This window comes from Euprymna scolopes, unplaced genomic scaffold, assembly GCF_053919585.1.
Source record: "Euprymna scolopes isolate OS-2025 unplaced genomic scaffold, ASM5391958v1 sca41, whole genome shotgun sequence".
In the NCBI taxonomy this organism is placed as follows: domain Eukaryota; kingdom Metazoa; phylum Mollusca; class Cephalopoda; order Sepiida; family Sepiolidae; genus Euprymna; species Euprymna scolopes.
The window spans coordinates 88768-100000 of record NW_027633447.1 but is presented as its reverse complement, the minus strand read 5'-3'; the positions used below and the strand labels follow the sequence as shown (position 1 = coordinate 100000).

General features: G+C 27.7%; 1 protein-coding gene across 1 annotated transcript in view; it reads right to left on the bottom strand.

Moving 5' to 3' along the window:
• Positions 1-11233, bottom strand: part of LOC145274690 (uncharacterized) — a 98242-nt gene that overhangs the window by 29247 nt on the left and 57762 nt on the right. The window lies entirely within an intron of this gene.

Sequence of the window (11233 nt, the reverse complement as noted above, 5' to 3'; positions counted from 1 at the left end):
CATAATATGGCTATAAAAAAGTTCAGAAAGCACGTAAACCGGAAATTGATTGATATTATATTGATACTAAAAGAAAAACAAAGCCGTGCCAATAATTTTGAACAAGGGATTTTTGCAATTATGTTTGTTGTTCCTTTGTTATTTATTTTTTCTAAAATCCGATTGCTGCATCGGAAAGGCCAGTTAAAAATACATAATATACTTTGTTATTTTCTTTAATTTAATCCCTTTTTTAGAATTTATTAGACAAAATTTAACTTTTATTTTACCGTGCCAATAAATATGATCATCACTGTATATATATATATATATATATATATATATATATATATTGTATTAACAAAGCCAAGACTTCAAAAAAGGAATTGGTAGAAACAAAAAGTGTATTTCAGTATAAGTTACTATTGTTTCAATACCGGTTGGACAATTTCAAGCATTATGTCGTTTGAAAATCTTAACATAACCAGCCTTTCTTCAGACTTCTTGAATAAAAAACAATTAACAATAGAACACTATTTAAAGAAATTTCCCTTAAAGGAAATGAAGCATGCGAAAACATTTATCCTGTACGCATCCTTTGCCAAGAGCATATTTAAATATTAATATATCACCTAATTTTCGTATCCTTATTTAAAAACCTGTCATAAGAAGTTACCACAAAACCCCGTAGCCATTTAATATCTTTTAATGATATTATTCATTGAATTCCTAAATTAGATTTCTATATTTCTTTATTTCACATAATTAATTCTTTAAAAAAAATTTTTGGAATTTTATTTTTATATTTATAATATGGCTAGAACAACCTAGTGATAATGTTACGGTTATTTTTAGTTTCATATTCGCCCAATAGTGGCTTCAATGTTTACAAAATATCGATTTTCTTAAGACCAGTATTAGGTTAATATTTTATTAAATAGAGAAATAAAGAATAACATTACCTTATATTTATTAATCCTCATACAAAATTCCAAGTTAGGGAACCTATTCTATTTTTTATTATTTAATATTTTATTATTCTCTCTAATCTCTTGTGGTTCTCGATAGTTTTGAAAACCTAACTACGAAGGGAGATAATCCATCACATAATTGATTTTCGAAAAATTAGTTGAAAAATTATGTGGAAAACAGGTCGTCAGTACTTATAACAGTTAAAGGGAGACAACTAAGGCTGTTTCATGTTTCAAGTCTAGTAAATACTAAAAATCGTCTATGATTTATTAATTAATTTAATTAAACAGATACAGAAAAGGTATATGATAGCTTATTTAGAAAATTAAGAATTTAAAGTATATTTTTAATCTTAAAGCTAACTATATACCCATGGGTTTAACCTACATCATCCATTCATAATTTACTTGCGTTATTCATGGCTCCAAAACGAAAATTACAATTCGTGTATTGTGTTCTTGGATACCTAAATAAAATAATATATATCCTCATAATAATTATTCTGATAACAAAACCGGACAATAGCTACAAATGTGCTTCACTCCGATGAAAAGGTGTTTACCCTTGCATTTTGGGATAAAATCATTTTGAACAAGAGTAAATCAACCAGCAGGGATTCTACAAGCTTAAGTTGTCAGAGAACCATATCAATTAATTTCCAATCCACTAATTGCTAATTTAATTTTCTAATAATTGCTAGTTTATTTTTAAGTTGTTTTATTGATCTGGAAACGGTACCACTTATTTCATCATACTACTACAACTAAATACTAAAAAATGATCGCGGTTATGGAACAATGTTTCTAATTTTTGTTGAGCTTTATACTTTATCTATATTTCTTCTCCAGTTTAGAAACATAGAAATTATATTTGCTTAGTAGATTTGGATCCTTCGTTTGGACTACATCATTCCAAGCTATTTAACTCTACATTAAAATTTGGCATTCTATCCAAGAATCTTTATTGTTATAAAAAGTTTTATCTCACTTACATTTAAGGCTGATAACAGAAATCTATTCCTGTGAAGACATCCCTGTATAGCATCTAGCCTTTTATTCAAAAATTCTTCTTTAGAATTCACTATGTAGAAGGTTTCCAATAAACATAGATTGCACCTTTGTGATTTCCTAGGGCCGTACTTTCTCCCCTATCCACTACTGACCATTTCAATTAGAATCTTTATTGTTTCTATTAAGTTCCCTGACCCAATCCCCTAATGCAGTTGCATTCCTCCTTTTATTTCTAATGTTGATTGTAGTACCCCCTGCTATCGTTAATTAAACTCCGCTGCTTAATTAGCGTTAATGTTCTCTATTAATTTCCATCTCTGGTTCCTTTTTAAAGAATACTACATATATCTTTCCTTAAACACGCAATCCGTTGCTCCAAGAGTACTGTCGGTCTTAATTTAGCATTTATACACTAATTCTGAGGTTAGGCATTTCCCACCCAACGGACAATTGCCAGGTATTTTGCAATTACATTTTCTGTCTAAGACACTTTCATTCGATGCTAACTCGTTATTATTCCTTATTTTGCTGATTTTCCTATTGTTGGAGCTTATTATAGTGTTAGTTAAGTTGCTTGATGTCGAGAAAGATAATTTTACAGAGTTTCTATTCATTATTTTACTTAATCTATTCTCTGGAGGGAAGTTTTTATCAATTATTCCCTAGACTTCCCTACGTAGATTATTTTTGATATGCTCACTGAACGGCGGATTGAACCAAACCTGTCTTTTGCGTCTATTTCTCTTATTAATGGAACCCTCGTCATTTCCTGTTCTGCTGTTATTGTTACTCTCTCCGTTTCCATTCTGTTGATCATTATTAACGTACCCCTTATTGATCTTCGGTTTCTTTCTAGCTCTCATTGCCATGTTATACGATATTGTGCATTTAATTTTGTTGTTCTTACTATTATTGGTCCTCTTGTACTCTATTTTTCCATTGTATCCCGATCTCATAAGAGCTTCATTGTAATATTCCTTTTTTTATCAAAAAGACTCTAATTCTTAGAAAGTTCAGAAACTCTTTTGGAAATGTTGGGGATCAACTCCTTCTTCATACACTTCGGATGATTCGATTGGTAATCTATGTAGAATATTTTCTGGTTGGGTTTGTGATATGGTTCGTGTGTTTTATCGTTTAAGTTTAGGATAACATTGAGAAAGTTTACTATCTTGTAATTGTTGTCAATTCTTATCTCTAATCCCAATTCCTTAAAAAAACTTCTAATATTTTTTCTTGATTTTTCCGTAATGCGATCGCTAGAATTAACTACAAAAAGTACGTCATCCCTATAAAGCCCCTCATTCAAACCTGGAATTTTCCTGTCTATCTCCTTTAGTAAGTAAAGGCCAACCACGTCAGTAACCTACGCAGAGTCTGGGGACCATTGTGACGTCAAAATGACCGTCTCTATCTTTTCTCGTCCATAGTTCCCCGTTATATCTGATTAAGATTTTCCTAGCAATTTTTATAATTTCAATTTCCAACTGTGTCAAGTCAGTTTCCTCTTCAGCTAGTTTAAATAGTGTAGGGGAAATATCTATATCAAACATGATAAATTTGCTTTTTGGTTTTTAGAGAACCTATCGAACAACTTGATTACTTCACCCGAACAAATCCAGAGGTTTTGCTTAATTTTGGATTTTAAGGTAGGTATGATTCTGTCTAGTATCTGTTTACTGATATTACCTATGTCGGATGCGCATGGAGCAATTAGTCTAATACTGGGTTTATTATTGAAGTCCGGTTTATGGTCCTTCAATAAAAACCGAGGGTTAAGTGGTTTATATATATATATATATATATATATATATATATATATATATATATATATATAAGAAAAGGATAATTCCAAAGATTTTATATATTTAAAGTCAATTGGCTAATAGTAGTGTACATATATCAATAAGAATGTAAGCCATGTGAATTGACTCAAATATTGAACGACATGATTAACATTTCGGTAATCGAGCATATATATATATATATATACTCGGGTTTTTTTTTATATTCAAAAGTAATGGACTAATGAATTCAACGAGGTTGTTAGATAGTGCTCAATAAAAACAGCTGATAATACTTGTTTATTGTTATATAAACATGCTCACATCCCGCTGCTACAAATAGCCACTTGTTTCAATCAAACAACAGATATCATCAGGCAGCGACTTGACTATTCAAAAGTTCAATGAATAATGGATTTTTATTTTAGGTAGGAACTCTTTAGAAGTTGGAGTTAAAAAACTTAAAACACAGGACTTTAATTAAATAAAAAAGTAAAAAGGGAGAGGCAATTTAAATAAAGTTAAAAGATTACAATGGGGAGAGAGTGATTGAGAAGAGAAAAAAACAGGAACAGAGACAGAAATAGAGAAAGAAAATATAGAGAAAACAAAATAGAGAGAAAAAGAAGAGAGAAAATATATATATATATATACATATACACACATATATACACACACACACACACACACACATATATATATATACATATATATATATATACATATACACACACACATATACATATATATATATATGATATGGAGAAGAAAAGAAAAAAGAAATAAATGGTTATAATAAAGAGAATAAGAACTAGAAGGAAAAGGAAAGAATAATGAGATCTAGTTAAATAGAGAAAGAGAGAAAGTAAGAATTTGACAGTATATAGAAAAAGAAAAAGAAAAAAGAAAAAGAAAAAATCTGCGTGTCAACCAATTTATGAACAATTATACAATTCAGTAATGAAACATATTATTACAAATACAAACAGAAGATACAATCCAAGCGTCAGAAATGAACGTGTCAAAAAAGGCAGTGAATGTATTCGGCTAGCATATTTATCCTCTTACATACGTCCACGAGTAAAATCAACGCAATTCAAACATACGTCTACCATTAATTAGGCCCTTTATGCTAAATGATATAAGTTTAAAGTTTTCGCGTTTTTATTAGATAAATATATGAATAAAATACGAAAATAATGATAAAACAATATTAAAATTATTACTAATAACAATAAACATAATAGTAATGATAATAATCATAATAATAATAATAATAATAATAATAATAATAATAAAAACAGAATAAAATTAATATTTATTATCTTTTTAATATAACATATTTAGCCATAAGAGGGGATTAAATAAATTAAATAGGTCCAATAATTATAAATAAAAAACTACTAATATTTATGTATATAAAAAGAATACAATACAAATATATATATATATATACACACACACACATATATATATACTCAAATATACACACACATACACACATATATATATATATATATATACATATATATATATACATATACATGCACATAAGTAAAGGTGTAACTATACTATTAAGTTGTTAGTTTAAGCTATTTAAGTATAGATATAAAGTCATATTAAATCACAAAATAAAACATTCAATACCAGATTACTAATAACACAGATACAAGTACACTTACCTATAAATATATTCAGGCAAAAGAAGTAATTAAATCAACGAAATACTTCAAAAATAGCGACGCACAGGTAGATAGTACCCAAATTAAAAATAATAAGATACATATGTATATACTCACAGAGAACCAACCGGCATACTAATAAGCATATATATACACACACATATATATACATATATATATATATACATATATATATATATATATACATATATATATAATCTTATGTATACACATACATACAAAAAATACACAAATATATGCACACAATCATATACTAATAAACAACAACGCACACACACATATATATACTCACACATAAATATGTATAATTTACATAAATTATATATATAGAAATACATAAGAATACAAATAATTTGGCAAGGGTACAGATAGAGGCATACACACATAGAAACATACAAATGGATTGAATAAACATGGGAGGGTATACCAAATAATATAGAAATATATAGATCTAAGTACACACGGTCATAAAATAAATACATAGAGACATACATATACACATAGACACACAGGTATATAGGATAGGAGAAGTAAAGAATGAAATCAGGAGAGGAGAAAGTATATTAATAGAATATTAATAAATTATAGAAATCAGTGACAATTTTTAATTTATTTAAATTTTATATCTAAACTAAATTACTTAAAAGATGGGTTTTATAATGTTTGCAATTAATTGAATTTTCGTGCTTCTTATTTAATAATTTATCTCTTTCTCTAAAAGTAAGTATAAATAATTTCTCATAAAGACATAGGTAGCAAGGCGAGTTTAAAGATGAACAGGTTTTCGCTTTCTTTAAAATTTTCCAATTTACTATTGGGGAGTAACCTTGCTCTACTAGTTCATTGTAATATTTAGACAAGGAAGTTCTATTTTTGTACTCATTATTTTCAAAAGAGCACTTGTGACCGGTAAATCTTTCTTTAAAATTGTTATTTGTCATTCCTATGTAATATTTTTTTTCATTCGGATTTTCCTTAGTAGAAATAGTTGCTTGGTACACTACAGAAGTAATTTGACAATTTCCTTTAAGAGGGCATGTTGATTTAATTCTACAGTTACAACTTTCGGTAGCAATGGGTGTGCTATTTTTGTTTAATATTTTGTTATTATGTTTTTTAATTATTTTTTCAAGGTTTTCATTACAGCTATAACTAAGTTTTATTGTATTTTTATTGAAAATTTTATGTAGTATGTTATTAATAGGGAAGTGCTTTTTAATTAAGTTTAAGAATTTCATTCCTAGATTTGTTTTAAGTTTCAGATTAAAAGGGGGATTGTACCACAGGATTTTTCTCTTACGGTTTCTATTTGTATTTGTGTTTGGGTGTGTTGGTTCTATGAACTCAATTTGGGTGTTTTTGTATTCATAGAACCAACACACCCAAACACAAATACAAATAGAAACCGTAAGAGAAAAATCCTGTGGTACAATCCCCCTTTTAATCTGAAACTTAAAACAAATCTAGGAATGAAATTCTTAAACTTAATTAAAAAGCACTTCCCTATTAATAACATACTACATAAAATTTTCAATAAAAATACAATAAAAATTAGTTATAGCTGTAATGAAAACCTTGAAAAAATAATTAAAAAACATAATAACAAAATATTAAACAAAAATAGCACACCCATTGCTACCGAAAGTTGTAACTGTAGAATTAAATCAACATGCCCTCTTAAAGGAAATTGTCAAATTACTTCTGTAGTGTACCAAGCAACTATTTCTACTAAGGAAAATCCGAATGAAAAAAAATATTACATAGGAATGACAAATAACAATTTTAAAGAAAGATTTACCGGTCACAAGTGCTCTTTTGAAAATAATGAGTACAAAAATAGAACTTCCTTGTCTTAATATTACAATGAACTAGTAGAGCAAGGTTACTCCCCAATAGTAAATTGGAAAATTTTAAAGAAAGCGAAAACCTGTTCATCTTTAAACTCGCCTTGCTACCTATGTCTTTATAAGAAATTATTTATACTTACTTTTAGAGAAAGAGATAAATTATTAAATAAGAAGCACGAAAATTCAATTAATTGCAAACATTATAAAACCCATCTTTTAAGTAATTTAGTTTAGATATAAAATTTAAATAAATTAAAAATTGTCACTGATTTCTATAATTTATTAATATTCTATTAATATACTTTCTCCTCTCCTGATTTCATTCTTTACTTCTCCTATCCTATATACCTGTGTGTCTATGTGTATATGTATGTCTCTATGTATTTATTTTATGACCGTGTGTACTTAGATCTATATATTTCTATATTATTTGGTATACCCTCCCATGTTTATTCAATCCATTTGTATGTTTCTATGTGTGTATGCCTCTATCTGTACCCTTGCCAAATTATTTGTATTCTTATGTATTTCTATATATATAATTTATGTAAATTATACATATTTATGTGTGAGTATATATATGTGTGTGTGCGTTGTTGTTTATTAGTATATGATTGTGTGCATATATTTGTGTATTTTTTGTATGTATGTGTATACATAAGATTATATATATATGTATATATATATATATATATATGTATATATATATATATGTATATATATGTGTGTGTATATATATGCTTATTAGTATGCCGGTTGGTTCTCTGTGAGTATATACATATGTATCTTATTATTTTTAATTTGGGTACTATCTACCTGTGCGTCGCTATTTTTGAAGTATTTCGTTGATTTAATTACTTCTTTTGCCTGAATATATTTATAGGTAAGTGTACTTGTATCTGTGTTATTAGTAATCTGGTATTGAATGTTTTATTTTGTGATTTAATATGACTTTATATCTATACTTAAATAGCTTAAACTTCCAACTTAATAGTATAGTTACACCTTTACTTATGTGCATGTATATGTATATATATATATGTATATATATATATATATGTGTGTGTATGTGTGTGTATATTTGAGTATATATATGTGTGTGTGTGTATATATATATATATTTGTATTGTATTCTTTTTATATACATAAATATTAGTAGTTTTTTATTTATAATTATTGGACCTATTTAATTTATTTAATCCCCTCTTATGGCTAAATATGTTATATTAAAAAGATAATAAATATTAATTTTATTCTGTTTTTATTATTATTATTATTATTATTATTATTATTATTATTATTATTATTATGATTATTATCATTACTATTATGTTTATTGTTATTAGTAATAATTTTAATATTGTTTTATCATTATTTTCGTATTTTATTCATATATTTATCTAATAAAAACGCGAAAACTTTAAACTTATATCATTTAGCATAAAGGGCCTAATTAATGGTAGACGTATGTTTGAATTGCGTTGATTTTACTCGTGGACGTATGTAAGAGGATAAATATGCTAGCCGAATACATTCACTGCCTTTTTTGACACGTTCATTTCTGACGCTTGGATTGTATCTTCTGTTTGTATTTGTAATAATATGTTTCATTACTGAATTGTATAATTGTTCATAAATTGGTTGACACGCAGATTTTTTCTTTTTCTTTTTTCTTTTTCTTTTTCTATATACTGTCAAATTCTTACTTTCTCTCTTTCTCTATTTAACTAGATCTCATTATTCTTTCCTTTTCCTTCTAGTTCTTATTCTCTTTATTATAACCATTTATTTCTTTTTTCTTTTCTTCTCCATATCATATATATATATATGTATATGTGTGTGTGTGTATATGTATATATATATATATATATATATATATATATATGTATATATATATATGTGTGTGTGTGTGTGTATATATGTGTGTATATGTATATATATATATATTTTCTCTCTTCTTTTTCTCTCTATTTTGTTTTCTCTATATTTTCTTTCTCTATTTCTGTCTCTGTTCCTGTTTTTTTCTCTTCTCAATCACTCTCTCCCCATTGTAATCTTTTAACTTTATTTAAATTGCCTCTCCCTTTTTACTTTTTTATTTAATTAAAGTCCTGTGTTTTAAGTTTTTTAACTCCAACTTCTAAAGAGTTCCTACCTAAAATAAAAATCCATTATTCATTGAACTTTTGAATAGTCAAGTCGCTGCCTGATGATATCTGTTGTTTGATTGAAACAAGTGGCTATTTGTAGCAGCGGGATGTGAGCATGTTTATATAACAATAAACAAGTATATATATATATATATATATATATATATATATATATATATATATATATTAGCAAAAAACAAAAAGAAGTAATAACTTCATATTTGTATTTTTTACAATTGATTCGACATAAACGAGACAATTTAAAATTTTCTTTCATTAAAAAATTTTCGTAGTGAACATCTCATCAGATATGTTTTAAAAAATACAAAGTTTTTACGTATCTTGACGCATTTTCATTCTGTTAAAACTGCACCAGAGTACGCCCCCCTCGTGCTTTTAATAAGTCGTTGAAGAAATTTATATGGGCCGTATTTTCGTATATCTGTTCTAAATTACGGCGAAAATGGTTAAATTTGGACTATTTTGAAGTCGGACAAAAATTATGATTCCTTCTTGTTGTTTTTTTGGTTTTTGCCAGTATATATATATATATATATATATATATATATATATATATATATATATATATATATATATATATATATATGTGTGTGTGTGTGTGAGGATCTTTCTCAAGCTATATACTCAGCGAATTGTTGTTGTACATACTGTACATGTGGTATATAGTGTATTCAGATAACTTTTTAATTGATTTTTATCTAGAAATAGGGATGCTAACTGGTCAAAATTGAAAAATTGTAAGTAAAAGGCATCAGATTTTTATCTGTTGGTTAACTGTTTCACGAATGCGCATGCATTAATACTTCATATGAGAGATTACTTAATAATTAAGAATAACTAAACTAAAGAATGAGTAGGTTTAAAACACGCTTTACATACAGTGATGATCATATTTATTGGCACGGTAAAATAAAAGTTAAATTTTGTCTAATAAATTCTAAAAAAGGGATTAAATTAAAGAAAATAACAAAGTATATTATGTATTTTTAACTGGCCTTTCCGATGCAGCAATCGGATTTTAGAAAAAATAAATAACAAAGGAACAACAAACATAATTGCAAAAAACCCTTGTTCAAAATTATTGGCACGATTTATTTAATAATCAATTGTATAGCCGTTGGCCTTGATTACCTTTCTCAGTCGCTTTTCATAGTTTACAACCAAGTTGTTGCACTCTTCAGTAGTAATTTTAGCCCACTCTTCCTGACAATAATCCTCCAATTGAATAAGATTCTTAGGCTTCCTTTGCATTACCCTCAATTTTAATGTTCTCCATAAATTTTCAATTGGATTAAGGTCTGGGCTTTATGATGGCCACTCCAAAACATTAATATGATTGTCCTCAAGCCATTTCTTAGTCAGTTTAGCCGAATGCTTTGGGTCATTATCTTGCATGAACCACCAACGACGACCAAGTGAGAGTTCTTTAGCAGAGTCTTTCAGGTTTTCATCCAATATTTTAACATAATCTTCCTTTTTTATGCTACCTGTGACCTTAAGAAGTCGCCCTGGTCCAGAGGCAGCAAAGGATCCCCAAAACATCAAACTGCCTCCACCGTGCTTCACTGTGGGTATGGTGTTCTTAGGCAGGAAAGCTTCGCCAGATTTTCTGTAAATATAAGACACTTTATTATGGCCAAATAACTCTATTTTCGTTTCGTCAGTCCATAGAACACGTTTCCAGAATGCAACATCTTTATCAATATGACGTTTTGCAAAGGCTAGCCTTGCTTTCAGGTGCATAGGCTTCAATAAGGGAGTCTTTCT